The sequence below is a fragment of the Bombus pascuorum genome, chromosome 6 (assembly GCF_905332965.1).
Source record: "Bombus pascuorum chromosome 6, iyBomPasc1.1, whole genome shotgun sequence".
Taxonomy (NCBI): Eukaryota; Metazoa; Arthropoda; class Insecta; order Hymenoptera; family Apidae; genus Bombus; species Bombus pascuorum.
Genome location: NC_083493.1, coordinates 15,672,066 through 15,687,048, shown reverse-complemented (window position 1 = coordinate 15,687,048; position 14,983 = coordinate 15,672,066). Strand labels below are relative to the sequence as shown.

The 14,983-nt window shown below is 46.5% G+C and overlaps 1 protein-coding gene across 1 annotated transcript in view; it reads left to right on the top strand.

Moving 5' to 3' along the window:
- LOC132908063 (dentin sialophosphoprotein) overlaps nucleotides 1-14,983 on the top strand; it is a 148,048-nt gene that overhangs the window by 2,389 nt on the left and 130,676 nt on the right. The gene's annotated exons all lie outside the window — the stretch shown is intronic.

Genomic DNA, 14,983 nt, shown 5'->3' with positions numbered 1-14,983 from the left:
TCTCTATAGGAATTTATCACGCTAGAGGTAAGGTTGCGTTTCGGTAGACTCGGTTGCTAGCCGAGGAAGCGATCAGACTCGTGGTTTTCATTCGCGTTTCGACCGCTGGTCGTAACAATGTAACTTTTGTGACTCATTTATTCGCGGCTACGTAGCAAGCCTGTAGCTGCGTGTTTATATCGTATAATGCACACGTGTAACTGTAGCGCACGAGAGTGTTTGAACACTTATAAAAACTTTGATGAATATATTACGTATGCTTGCGCAGATAAGAAATTAAATACCTGGCGTAGAAACCGGCGAAAGATATTCGAAGGATTTGATTATTAGGAAAGACTCGTAAAATTACGACGGCGGAAACTTTGATACCAATTAAATTTTTCTTCTTTCGCTACGAATTTTCCCAACGACCCAACGTATACCACGTGTATAGCTTCCGTTGGTTTCGTGTGGGAAGGGGACGCAATAAAACTTTAGTATCCTAACGGTTCTTCTCCGTGGTACGCTACTAAACTCGAGCGTTTCTTAGGAAGAAAATGTCTAACCTAACCGCGCCATTGTCGTCTCGTCGTGGCACGATCGCGAGCAACGTTTACCAAACGAAACTTCCATTTACTCGTTTTCTTAATCGGCATGGAAAACGTTACGCGTTGCTCGTCTAACCTTGCCGTCTAATCCGTGTTTGTTTTTTCTTTTTCGTTCTCGTCGGTTGCTCCACATTTTCGAAATACGCGCAGAGAATCGACTCGTACGTTGATCTCGGTCCTAACCTCTACCATCCACAGACACGTTCCGGCGTTCAACAGCCAAACTTTGTCAGAATATTCTATGCGTAATTAAGCAGAAAATATATAAACGTGGATCGTTCGAGGCTTTAAAGCTATATACCGTAATAACAGCGAAATACCTTCGGACGATATTTTAAGTAAATAGCTCGTCGTAAATCTAATCTCGTAGATCTTTTCTAATCGTGTTCCTCGGTTTTCTCGAACTAGGCTGTTTTAGCAACTCGTCGCGTTTATCTCTCCTGTATACATATTTCCCCGCGCTTGGTTTTCGTTAGGTCGCGAGCGGATTTCACTTGCCTACGATCCCTGCCGGTTAAATTACACCTGGCATCCTCGCGTAACGACGCTTTTTTCCTTCGGTTTAATCGCTCGCCTAGAGATAGTTGCGTTTAACTACGATAACGATTATCTGATTACCGAGAAACCTAGCTCGTGCTTCGCGTTTTTCTCTTTCCTTTAATATATTAAACCCTCTGGATGCCTCGCTCATAAACGTAAAAAATGTAATAAATTATTAGCGAAATCTTAGGAGCGACGAGTTAGTTTACAAATTACAGCTCGATCGATTGTCCCGTTTGTCAAAAAATCGTAAAATTGAGTGGAAACAGGTCTATAATTTATAACTCGTAAGCGGTTAATTTATTGAAATTATTAGTTGGAGGGTCCAGAATCCTCTTGCACAAGCGAGCTAATTATCATTAACGAAATTTTACGCCTCCTATTCATGAAGCTCTATTAATAATAGTAATTGTAAATTTTTTCAACTTTCATATTTCTCGATCGAATCAGCTTATTTATGTAACGAGTGGCTAAAATTTATCGTAGTTGTCCTAGGTATCGCTAGACCGTTGTAAATCTTGCACGCTATAAAGCGAAAAGAAGCGTGGACGTGAATGTCCGACTCGACTAGGTGAAAGATGATCGTTAATTTCCATCGTAAAATAAATTCGTTAAATGGTTTCGTGTTATCGGGCGAGCGTGGAAACTAGTCGAACGAGTTACTCGAACGAATTTTGCTGCAAGTTACTCGTGCGATCCGAGATACCGAGAGCGTTGACGTTCTCCTTTGTTTTAGCCCTTTGCAGACTACGGCGCTAGTAGTTTTAAGGCGATATCGCTGCGGCGAGGCGCTAGTGTACTCTCTAAGGTCCTAGAAACTGTCTCCTTTCCGTTTCGTTTCGTTTCTTCTCTCTACGTCGAATCGCGCGTTCTTCGAACGGAACTCGACGTACACCTCGACGTATTACGTACGACTACAACGAGTCCCAATATAAAGATCCTCGTACGGTTTTCCTTTATTACGAACAAAACGGATTAAACTTGTCCCTTTTTTTTTTTTTTTCAAATTATTGATCGATGGTACACGATATTAAGAGGAGTTTACAAAATTCGGTAACGGTAAATGTAACTCGCACGGTAAAACGCGACCATCGCGGTTCACCGTGTTAAATGCACGAAAACGAAGAAAAATATTCTCGTCTTAATTTATGCGATCCATCGCGTAACGATCCACCGTAACATCGTTCGTTTACTCGCAAGATGTCTCGGGTGATTGACGTTCTATCGCGTTTCTGTTGAAAGAAGTGTACGTTGGTCGGTAAAAAGGATCGCGAAAAACGATAGAAGGAGATGGAATAGTCGTTTTTAGGTCTGATTGGCCGGTTTGCACGGTGACCGGTTTCCTTGTGCCGCGATCGCTATTCAAGACCGTCCCGGGAATACCTTGGCTCGCGTTTTTTACCCGTTCATTACCGGATTACGGCATCGACGATCGATGTCTGTCCGTGGACGTTACTGGACACGTGACCATCGAGAACTCGCGATGAGAAGGCCGGCTCCTATCGACGCGCGTCGCTATCGCGATCGCGTTGCTCCGTTCAAAATTACTGGTCGTAAGTTGTCTTACTCGCCGCTGCTGGAAAGGATATCGTTGACCGGACGGAAGAGCGATATGTTTGCAAAAATTTGCTCTAAATTTGTATCGGGTTTCTCGGCTTATGCCGTAAGTAATTCGGTTTTTCATCATTTACTTTTGCTTCGATAATTGGAACAACTTTTTGGAGAAAGATAGCGAATTATAAAGGACACGAGAAAATTCGCGGCTGATGGATCGCTGACAGGTAATCGTTTGTTAAATACGATCGTAACAGATATCCAATCGTATTTCGATCTCGGTAAGAGTCAACTGTAATGCCAGAGCTACCCAAATAGATAAAACTAGAACCGGTCGTCTTTAGGAATTCGGTAATTGCGGTGTTAAGTGAAAGAATATTTTTTTTTCTTTTTAATAGCGAGGGACGCGCGATCTTGGATTATCTAAATCACGGAAAGTTAGAAAAAACAAACGCTCGGTAGTTTTTATCGGAGATATCTGCAAGCAAGAAACCGTATAATTTGCATAAACGTCACGTACGAAGATTGATCTTCGCCGAGACAGGAAATCTTGGGTTAGAAAGCGCATCGTTGGAATATAATTTACGATGAACCGTAGGCGCGTTTCACGCGGTGCGTTCTTTTCAATTGAAATCGTAGTCCCGATGGTTGACGCGTACCACACCGTCCACGGTCCTTTTCGTAATATTTTCATGGCCGCGAGCTGAAAGAGCAGAAGCGACTCCCGCTGCGGCCAAGCCCAACTGGACGCGGCTGTTTTTCGTGTTGCAATCGGTCGTGGCTTGCCTGGCATCTCGTACGGTTCACGGCACTCGACGGCTCCACTTCCAGACGCCTTATCGCGCCTCCAATGCGTCCGAGATAATCGACCGAATTCAGTTCGACGCTCGTTAATCTTCGGCCGCAGATAGCCAGCGACTTCGCGACGCTAATCACCGACCTCTCGTCTTTTCGTTCCCGTTTCCACTCTCCTATTGCCCTCCTTCGTTTCCATCCAGATTTATTCGTGGATATCGTTTCGCAGAAACGAATATCCACAGTCGGCTTTGTATCTCGTGTACACGGGCTACAAGGAGCGTTTGTGCGCCAGCGTGTTTATATTTACGTGGCAATTAATCGAGTTTCGTAACTTTGTCCGATCGCTAGAAACTCGATGCTATGAAAATGAAACGCGCCACGTTTTCCAACGTACGCTGTGTTCGTATATAGTACGCGCATCCGATCGCTACGCGTCTTTCGCTGTACGTACAACGCAACTCGTTACGGTTTCCTTCGTGATATTTCAGATTATTGGAATGATATCTTTGTATATAGACATTCGGTGGAGTTTACGCATTCAGCGACAAAAATGTGATTTACGTAGTTCGCATTTGCTTTCAATGTCTCGTATACGCTCACCTCTGTGCTTACGTCGAACAAAATTAGCAATTCCTTCGACTATGAAGCCACGATAAGCGTAACGATTTCTTGCCCACGTAAAAACGGCGACGAAGGTGATAGCAGTCTCGTTTAATCGATCGAACCGCGATAACCAATGATTCATAGGTGTAATAAGGAGCGAATTGCAGGCGATCGTTTTCCCGAGTGGGTGCAGCGGAATTTCAAAGGTCGGTGCGTTTCTCGATCGTAGGCAAACTCGTTGACGGTTTAATTGGGTCGGTGAAAAACGCTCGCCGCGTCTCTCTCGATCTTCGCACGACGATTTATATTTTCTCGATCGGGCGTCGAGCCCGCTGCTCGCGGACGAAGCGAAACGAAGCGAGAAGAGGAAGAAGAAGAAGCGGGGGCGATCGTGGAGCGGTCGCGACGCGAATCGCGTGGCCATGGCCGTGGCCGTGAAAGTGAAATTCGTGAATGAAACGAGTGGAACAGCCGGCAAACTCGAGTGAAGGTAAAGGTTGTCGGTTTCGGTTTCGGTTTCGGTTTCGGCAACCGGTGTCTTCTCCTTCGACCGGTCCCAATCTCTCCATTGTCGAGTCCGGCTTTCCATTCGAGTAACGTTGCTACTTATGCTCGACATTGGTTAGGACAGTCTCGCATCTATAATTGCAGGATTATGCACGAGAGTGAAAAAGTCGAGCAATCTTAAAGCTTCTTCGTCCGTTTGTACGAATTTCTATCTCGATATTCGTCGTACACGATCGCAGAAAAGAATCTGCAGGGCCATAAATATCTAAATCCACGAGAAATTAATATTTTATCCAAATACGTATGTATTTACATTAATGGAAATTAATAACATAAAATTGTAAATAATAACACAAACTCCAGCAACGCAAACTTCCGATTCTACGAAGAATCTGCTACTTGATCCAAAGATATGTCTTCGATAAGAAGAAGTAAACTGTACCATCCCTGAAAAGCTGCAGTCCGAAAAAGAGAATCTCACAAACTTCCATTTCCTAAGGAGATTCGCCTAATACTAAGACAGCGCATCTGTCCAAATTCGTTCTGGCGTAAATTAATAATCACGTGGAAAGAAAGTCGTACTCCGTTGAAGCAGGAAATTTCGGACGTCGGGATCAAAGTCGTTTCGTAAATACTTGGAAATTAAATCGACAAAATGGATAATTTATTCTCGCTCGTTCGCGTTCTTTGTTAAACGAGCAAGAAAAAGCAAAGCATATTCTGCATATTCTGTGAGAAAATAAAATATCGCTAGTGGCTGTTAGGTAGTTTCTTGTTATTTCATACGTCTTATTAACTTTCATGCGCCATTGCTACAAACAGGCTAAAGTCTTCGTACGTGAGTGCATGACGCGTATGAGCGTAGAACGCGGGTAAAACACCAGCAGACTTCCAGTCTAGTTTTCAAACGAGATCCGATCGCTGCCTCGTTATCTATTTCGAAGAAATAACAGGTTTACGCAAATCGCGTAGCGTGTCATCGATCGAAGCTAATCGATCCAAGCCAAGGTATTACCGGTTAATCGATCGAGATTGTTAATCTGTTAGCTAATCGTAGATTCGATACGAAACGGATAAAGTTGAAACATTAAGCAGAGTTCGTTTGGCGGATCGTCGACACGTGGGCGACTAAACGTAGGAAAAGTCGCGCATTGTGCCTGGCATAAAATGCGCGAGTTAACGAGGAGGTGGACGCGGAGGCGGCGTCGGGTAAGAGGAAGGATTTCTCATGAGCGGTGCCGCAAAAACGCCGCTCGAACTATGTTGCAACTGCAGTTAGAAAGCTCGAGCCTCGGCTATCTCTAGCTTGGCTCGGCCGAGCGTTTGCTCGCCGGAACGATCGTGACTCGTCCGGCTTTTCTGGAAAAATTCGGCACCGCGAGCACGTGGGTGGATAGTCGAGAAACGGCTTAGTCGAAAGTGGAACGTCGATCATGGGCTCGCTTTACGGATTCCTTTAATTTCCTTCCTTCGTCGGCTTCGCTCTCGTCACGAACAATTTTTCCTCGGGTTTGACTCGTAGATCGCAGGCGAAAAGAAAGATCTTTCATCGGCACAATTTTCGAATCTACCACGTCGATGTTTCTACTCTGCGCTTATTTCGCTCATCCATGTCCAACGTTTCTGTCGAAGTGGTCACCGCTTTTAAGAAAACTCTACGTAAGACAGGGTCGAAGGCAAACCATAAACGGTAGACTTGGACAGATTTGGATCGGCTCAATTATATTCCGATTTGTATTTACACTTCGGTATTTGGAATATATATTTTCTACCTTACAATTTATCCACGCGTTCCTTTGTTCGCATACATCTAATAACCTGAACAGTTTCCAACGCTGTTCTTTCTTTATCATTGCTCTTTCAGATACACATGCGTAAATGCAATCTCTCTTTTTCCAATATTTATACTAAATCGAAATCGACGTCGCATCCACAATTGCGAAAGCATAAACGAGAATAGATAGTTTGTTGACAATTTTCAACGTAAAGGAGACGATGTATTTTCTATTTTCCTTGGTTATATATAGTTGCAGGATCGCAGATTCGTGACTTTTCGCGGCCTCGCTCGTTTTCGGTCGTCCACGCGAGACGAAAGTTTCACGAAACTCGAGTTACCTAATTCTTTCACCCGGACGGTCTATCGCGAGTCGTTGCTCCTTCGATGTTCCTTCGGACGAATTTTTCGAACAGAGAGGCTCTCCCATTAGGCGATCTTATCACACGAGGTCTATAGATCTACGTCGAGCGTGATAGCAAACCGTTGCGAGGCTTTGCACGCGATTCTCGCGGACGATTTGTCAAAATTTGCGATCCGTCGCGTATTTAGCGGATGCTTCGTTTGATCAAAGTCGCTAAATCTCGCCAGATTGGCAACGGACTCTGGAAGATGTTCTGCTCGACCGGGCTTGCACGACGTCGCTACGCTGGCATCGAGAAAATAATTTCCCATTTACGAACGTCGTTCGTTTCTGGATTTATTTATTTTTTTAAAAATTAACCACGAAGGGGAAGATTCGTGACGAGGATTAGCGAAATATGGTTTGGATCGTGTTTCTCGGGAAAGGACGATGGCGAAAGAGCTGCAAATTTCTGCCTTTTCGGACACCTGAAATTCTACGAGTCCTAAGGTGTCAGAAAGGTACGATGGTTTATGGCAAACGCGATGGAAGACGCGTCGAAGAAGCGTATCTTCCACGGACAGGAAGAACGATCGTGATTTCTTCGTAGGAACGTACGGTCACGAAAACGGCGACGTCGGCGACGCGTAACAACCTTCAATTATATGCGCACACAGACATATTCGCTCGTTTTACAACTTGCGTTATTCCACTCTACACTTTATCTTTATATTAGCTTAGAAATTGCATCCGGTACAAGCGTTTCGTTATTGTTTAACGTCACTCTAATTGTACTTAAGCGATTAGTCATCGAAGGATTCGTTTCACAATGACCGACAGATGTTACTGTGCGAGCGATCGACGAGTGGAAACGGTACCTCTTGAACGATCCGTTTTCAGTCTGTAGAATAAACAGAAATACGTTTGCTCCTCTTGGTCGAAAATTTCTACTCTTGTCGTTTCTGATTTAAACGGCTCAATCGCTATATATGTCACGATAACACACATACGTATAAACTTTATCAACGGTATATTAAAATGGAATACGATTCATCGAATATCGTTAAAACGAACCGCGATAGCCAGTATCAATTCGAAAGAATCTTATCTATCGTTCAACAATCGCTCGAGCCAGGGACAACCAGCTTCTTAAATAGCCAGACTGTGTCGCGTTAACGCTTCTAGACGTCCATTCTCCTATGGAACGTTATATTTCGTATCTTCTCGCGTATTACGCGCATTCCGAGCGTTTTTGCGTCTTGGAATTTTCCACGAACGCATAAAAATCCGCCATAGAGTTACGACGGTCTACCTTGGTATTTAACAGCATCGTACGATATATAAAGCGTACGACGACGAGCTATCGAATCTCGATGAAATGGTACGTGCAGCGGTTAAAGGATCGAGAGGATTTCGCGTCTTTTGGCGAGACGGAGAACCTACTGACCTCTCGTTTCTCGTCGGCGAACGCGATTACAGCGTCGAGAAAGTCGATTATCCGACGACGTTCGGGAACACCGGTAGCGCAACGATGCACGGACGAGCGTGGCCGGTTGTTGGATCAATACGAGGCAGGCTAGCGGCCCTTTCGAGGGCTGCTCTCTGCCGATTCGCGCAACAAGTCTTCTCTCTAACGGGTGTCCCGGATTCGCCCGATCCCTCCCGGCCCAAAGATCTCGCCCCCTCGATCCAATTAACGCGTCCCATCCACCCGTTCGACAAAAGGCCAGCTTCCGTCCTTGTCTAATTAGAAAGACCGCGGATTAATTGCAATTAACCGCAGCTTGTCGCGCCCTCGACGATCCAGCCACGATCTCTCTGTCTTTTCTCGGCTCTCTTTACTCGCCATACGCGCACCTTGCAACACGCCGCTACGATCACCGAATTTTCCACCTTTTCTTCTCGTTCTCTTCGCTTTGATATCTCGTCTCGGTCGAAAAAAGGCTTTGCGATCTCTGCTTCTTTACCGTTAAACTCGAGAAGCGAGTTTAAAGTTTAGCAAGTTTAAAGTTGGTGCGCGCTGTTGACGCTGGAAAGAAGCGAACGTTCGCTGCTTTCTAAGTAGATTCTTCGTCCTGTTATCGTGCATTTTTGTATTATTTTCATCGATCGAGACCGTACGGGGATCGGCTAATTATACGTTTTTGAAAAAGCGGAGTTAAAACGGCGAGGATCCGTAGCCATCGTGCGAGCGTTTCGGAGGCTTGGTAAATTGAAAAGACTTTTAAATTGACGTACTTTAAAACTTACCGTCGTCTCCTCGCGACGGAACCAACTCGTGGAAATAATTAAATTTGTTTCTCGAGAATCGAGTATCGATCGTATACTTACGTAACGAAGTTAAGAAATTAATGAAAACGGCGATCGGTCGGTCTGGTTTTCGTGCGGCCTTTTAAAAAGTATCGCGAGTTTGTTTCTGCGAGATCGTCGATAGCGGGATACGCGTCGGAGCGAGCGAGGCTTGCGAACCAGATTCGCATCGTAATGGTTGCTGTTACCTCAGGTGGTCTCGTCAGTTCGTCTCCGAGGATGGAGATTGCAATTTCGAGGAAGGTAATTGCGATTACCGGACGATTACCCCGCCAGTGAAGTGGACCATTCGCGCGGTAGCTTCGTTAAGTCATTCGCGACCACTCTTTGCGTCGGGTTTTCGACCGTTTCCAGCGGATACCTTTTTCATTTTTACATTTTTTATCCCTTTCTTGGAAACTGTCAAAGTCGTTGGTCGGCGTTTATCGTAGCGTAGACGATCGTAGAACCGATTCCGCGCCAAAGTATAGCGCGATACGAGGTTTTCCGATCCTCTTTCGATCGCACCGAGAAAATGTCCCGACGCGACTGCAAGCTTTAGCTCGTACAACGCGATCTACAGGGATAACAGCGTTTAGCAATTGTCAGAAACCTTCGCTATAGACTTCCTCTCTCGACCATCTCCTTTCGTAAAAATACCGGCTTGTCCCAAAAGTTCCCGTCGAGAACCGTGGATTTTAATCGCCGAAATAGAAGCAAAGGAACGCTAAGGTTGCGCTTGGAATTCATATTAAAATAGTTTCAGATTTATTTAATAAACGATTTCCAGGATCTTCGTCGATATACGTTGGCACGCGTCTCGGCGCTCTCTTTGTCTCTACATCTTCCGTATCACATTGCCAATGGAACAGTTACATTCGTCTGTTTTTCGAGACGCTGTGCACACAAAATTACACGTATCTCGATAGTTTCTTTCCTTTTACAAGGAAATAACAGACGCGCGACATGTTTTGTTCTACGTTATTTTATCGAATTACGTGCAATTCATTTTGCAACATCTCCAAAAAAAAAAAAAAAAAAAAAAACAAAAATACGTAGAACGAAAAGTGTCGCGCATCTGTCGCTTCCTCGTAGAAGTAAAGAAACTTTTGCAATAGGTCCATCTTCGTCCGCTTACGTATTCTGTCGCGTTATGCGCGTTTTCGTACCTTCGAATCTCTGAGAAACGCACAACTCGGCGTAGCGCGGCCACTTACGAAAGGGTGGGTGTGACGTGTTGGTGAGATTCCTGGGAACTGCAAAGAGCTAGGAAGGATTAATGGGGCGACGAGAGGGCGGCTAGCGAGCACCTACGATAATTCGAGACGCGGTTCACCCGTGTTCCATCCACGGACCAACGTCGGACCTTTATGACGGAAGGTACACTTGGAATGGGGTTTGGCGAACGCGAGCTCGAGAAGGTGGTCGATTACGCTCGAGGCAACCACGTGGGTAGTGATTAATCGCGACACGAGCAAACACGCAGCCACGTATGCGTGGAGTACGCGTGTGAGATGGTACATGAACGCGGAACGAGCACAATAGGCCAGAATACGCAGGCGTGGGCAAAGCTTTGCCTCGCTCTCGTGCGATCGACTCCAGCGAGCTTCGTTTCGATCGTACGAAATTTTTCTTCCACCATCGATTTTACGAAGCAAGTTCTACGAGAGTCTAAAATTTGAACGGTATTAGCGAAATAAATAATTTCTGCGAGATCGTTTGTGGGAAAACAGTGGTAAATTTCAAAGCGTGTTGCTTTTTTTTTCTTGAAATTCTTGAAATTGATCGATATAATTTTCATACAGCTCGAGCGATCGTCTTTGCAGCCATATGGTAAAAATTCGTCAGTTCTATGCATATTTGTAATTTTGGAAGTTTTCGTACGCTCGATGTTCCATCAGCGTTAGAACGGCACGCGGCTGCCAACATTGCATCGGCAAAGTTCGAATCCGATCTGAAAATTTACTTACCGCGAGCAAGTATTTGGTAAAAGATCGGTATACGATAGGAATAGTCGCTCTGGGCGTACAAAACGCGTTAAACACCGAGACTCGCCAGTATCGCGGTTGATCGCCCGTTTAAATATCTCCGCGATGTCTGCGAGATATATACTTGTACCAAAATATCTCGCAATTTTCGTATGCATTTTCAGAATCGTTTAAAACGACGATAGTTGAGCGTCGTTACGGTACTAGCGGAACTTTAAAATGTTTCGCGTAACGCGCGTAATAACACGTTGGCGGACGAATTCTTTCGCCAGCCACACTCACCAGTATTTGCTTTCTTTTTTCTAAAGAAGTGGCGAGCCAACTTTCAGACACGATCAGGTGAAAAGCCGCGGCTCTTTCGACTTTAGTCGGTGGCTGCGGCTTCGAGTCCGTTTCCAGATTCCTATCTAACTGGCACGAGCCGCGGCCTGCAACCTAGGCCTAGGTCCGCGCCGAGTTTTGCAACGTGCCGCTTTCGTAATCGGCTGTGTATCGCGACGACCGCGTTTCTCGTTCACGGGTCGCGCGGCAGAAGTGCGCTCTAGGCCGGTTTCACTCTCTCCTCTGTTCCGTTGCGTTGCGCTCGTAACTTCGCGAACGGGTTGGCGGACTCGCGCGCGATTAGACCGGTCACGGTTCGCGAACAGGTCGACGGCTCGTTTCGTTGGTTGGGCGAGCGGCGTTCGAGTGGCGGGCCAGTTCGCGGAAAAACCAGATCGGCCGAAATGTGCGGGTGGTCTCGAAGGGTGGTCGTTGGATGTTCCGCTTCGATAAACCGTGCGATTAATTTTCTTTCTGCCGGAACGTTCGATTTATAATTCAACGTTAACTGGTGCGAGGTTGCAAGGTGGAGAGACGATGGTTTTTATTTTCGCTTTTGGTTTCGCTTCGATAGATCACGAGGGAGGAAGAATCAGCGTCGATTCGAACGAGCGAATTTCGTTTCTACGTATCGTGATGCGATACGTTCGCACGTACGTGGCGTTTCCTACTTTCCCGGCTGTACGAGCGTAAATAAAGGGCAAAGATAAGAGAAAAGACGTTACGCCGCTGACAAAGTTGGAGCAGCCTACGTTCGATTAAAAATTCTGAGAATTCTGTTTGGACGATCGATACCTCTTGGAACGCGATCAACCTCGTAATCTCGTTACGCGCTTCTCGTTTACGCGCGTTTCATATAGTTTGAGGGTTTCTTGCGTAAGGAAGGGGATGTTGCGTTACCTTCGAAGCGAGGCTTTGCCAGAGCGTAACCGGCTGCGCGTGGATGACAAACTGCCTACGTAACGCGCACCCTGATCACACGGTACGCCTTTCTCCTCTGCGAATAATCGCCACGCGACCTTTGCTCGCGTGCGTTGCCCTGCACACTGGGTTACCGGTGCCAAGCTGTTGTGCTCGATCCGGGACGCGATTTTACTCGACCGAGCTGTCGGAATTTGCGAAATACGCTCGAGACGCGTGCCTCGATCGCGCCCAAACGTAACGAAACGAACGTTCCTACCCGGACGAATAGTTTTACTTCAGACTATCGTATCGCCTCTGTGCTTTCTATGTCGGACGGTTTGCCCGAGTTTCTCTCGACCGCTCGGCTATCGTTTTTCGATTACGCGTAATTGCGAAAATAATCGCGGAGAAACGCGGGAAACAGGGAAGAACGATCGATAAAGGAACAATCGCGCGTCGCTACGACGCAAACGGAGTCGTGTAAGTGCACCGGTTGTTGCATCGTAGAAGAATGCGAACGTTTCGTAGGCGAGTGACTAGACAAAGGGAGCAGGCTGGCCCGACGTTCCCATCCGGGCTGAAATATCCGATCCAATTAACTCTGTACCCTCTTCTTTCTCTCTTTTTTTCCTCCTTCCCCCGTGCCTCGTTCGCCGTCCTCTATCGCTTTTCCCTGCAGTCCAATTGTCGGACAGCGCAACTATTTTTTTTCCCCCTCGGTTCTACGATTCAATTTCGACTTTGAATACCGGCAGAATTCTGCCAGGTCGCTCCACCAGTAATCTCGTACGTTGCGCTTTCAAGTTGTACAAACAGGGATACGTGGATGGACGAAACTCGGGGATCCCTGGCTATCGTCGATTTTGAAATCCGACGTAGCGGTCAAAGACTATGCAACGTTGGTAGTCGCGTGCGAACGGCTTATGCAACCGACAAAGTCGGCCCAGCAATTTGTTTATCGATGAACGTATATACCGCACCTTCTTGCTTGGTTTTCGCATCGGTAAACACGTCCCGTTCCCATGCACAATACCGTCGCGTTCTTTCCTCCTTTCTAGCTTGTTTAATCTTAGCTCGAATTCCGTGGAAGAAGCTCGCGAGAAGCGCGTATCGCAGGAACAGTGGCAGTATCAGGCGATATTGTCGGCTTCGAGTTCGCGGATGCGACTTTAGCCAGATTTTTACTCTCTTCTGCAAGACGCTCTCGGAGACGGGAAGACGATGTATCGAGAAAGAAATATTCCGCGCGAGAAATAGAAGCCGGAACCTTCGTAAAGGTAAAAATCCGAGCGAAACCGTTGCTGGCTGAAGTTTCGCGAGAATCAAGGCGAGATTCCCGGGCTTTCGCGCAGCCTCGAGAGCGGAGGCGGCGCCATTTTCCCCCGTTATAATTTCCGCCGTGCCAGATCCATTTCCCTTTCGCCGAATACCTCTAACGATCAATTAGCCGCTGGGATTAATCGGCCGACAGGTCGGTGGACGGTCGTCGAGCCGGTGATCGTTAAATCTAATTTGCCCGATTTTGCCTTCGACTCGGAGTCAACGATTTCCAAACTCGTCGCTTAAAAGCCCAGTAGAAACTTTTCAGCCAACTTAAACCCGAAAGTCGGACGACGTATTTTAAGACGCGACATATTTTTCAACCGTCGAGTAGAATTCACGCGAATCTCGGTTTGCAGTTGTAGCGCAGGGTTTAGTAGGTCGAGATAGCGAGCGTCCAGGAACGAGTTTCATTTTCTATCCCGTCGAGTCAAAACAAGACGAGGGCGAGGAGCGAGAAGACGGCAGAAAGAAGCGAAGAGACGGGAGGAGAGGAGAGACGAGAGGGAAAGGAAGGGCAAAAGGCAGGAAAGAAAAAGTAGCGAGGGGGAGAGAAAGAGAGAGAGAGATCTCTAACTCCGCTATTTATCCCTTGAACCCACTCCTGCCGGTTCGTCCCTCCACCTCCTCGATTTCGCGGTCAGAATTTGCGGAATGTCCGAGGCTGGAACCAGTCCATCCGGTTTTTTAATTGCAAAAAGGATCCGCCCGGGCTGTGGAGCGGACCGTGCAAACTTGCCTCGAACCTAAACTTCGCAGACAGGACTCCCTTGTGGCTCCTCGGAGATCGGAAGCTGCATCCTTGCCTTCTCCTCGAACGAATCGAGTCTGACCGTTTCGACCTCTCTACCTTTTCCTACCTTCTTCGTTTTGTCCTCTCGACGTTCGCTCCAGTCAAATCTCGTTTAACGTTAATCGACGCTCTTGCGATCCCGGTCGTAAATATTAGCACGCTCGTCGGTTACGTTTCGTCGGCAAACTGTAACAAATTTTGCTTTACCGAGAATTTTATAACGCGAACGAAACGACGCACTAAAAACAGCCAGACGCGTTGAATTTGTACGGCGTATCGATAGATGCAATTCGTTCGCAAAGGATAACGCTGCGGTGGGTCAAGGCCTTTTCGCTCGTTCTCGTTCCAAGACGTTCCAAAGTAGAATCGCCAACGTATCGATAGCGATTCCATGCTCCAATACGCGTTTATATGCGCGTACAAAGAATCGAATCCTGCGAATAAGTATCGATATCGTACGATATCGTATAGCGCGTTCGTGATACCGCGATGGTCACAACGTATCGGTATGGTTCGATAATCTTGGCGTGCGATTTTGTCACGTTCTTATCGTCCGAGATATTATCTTGGATGGATACGCTGTAACCGTAATAACAGGTAAAAATTATTCTCTTCTCGTTTCGTTTTACGTACGCATGCCGAGCCATACTCGAGCGAGAACGG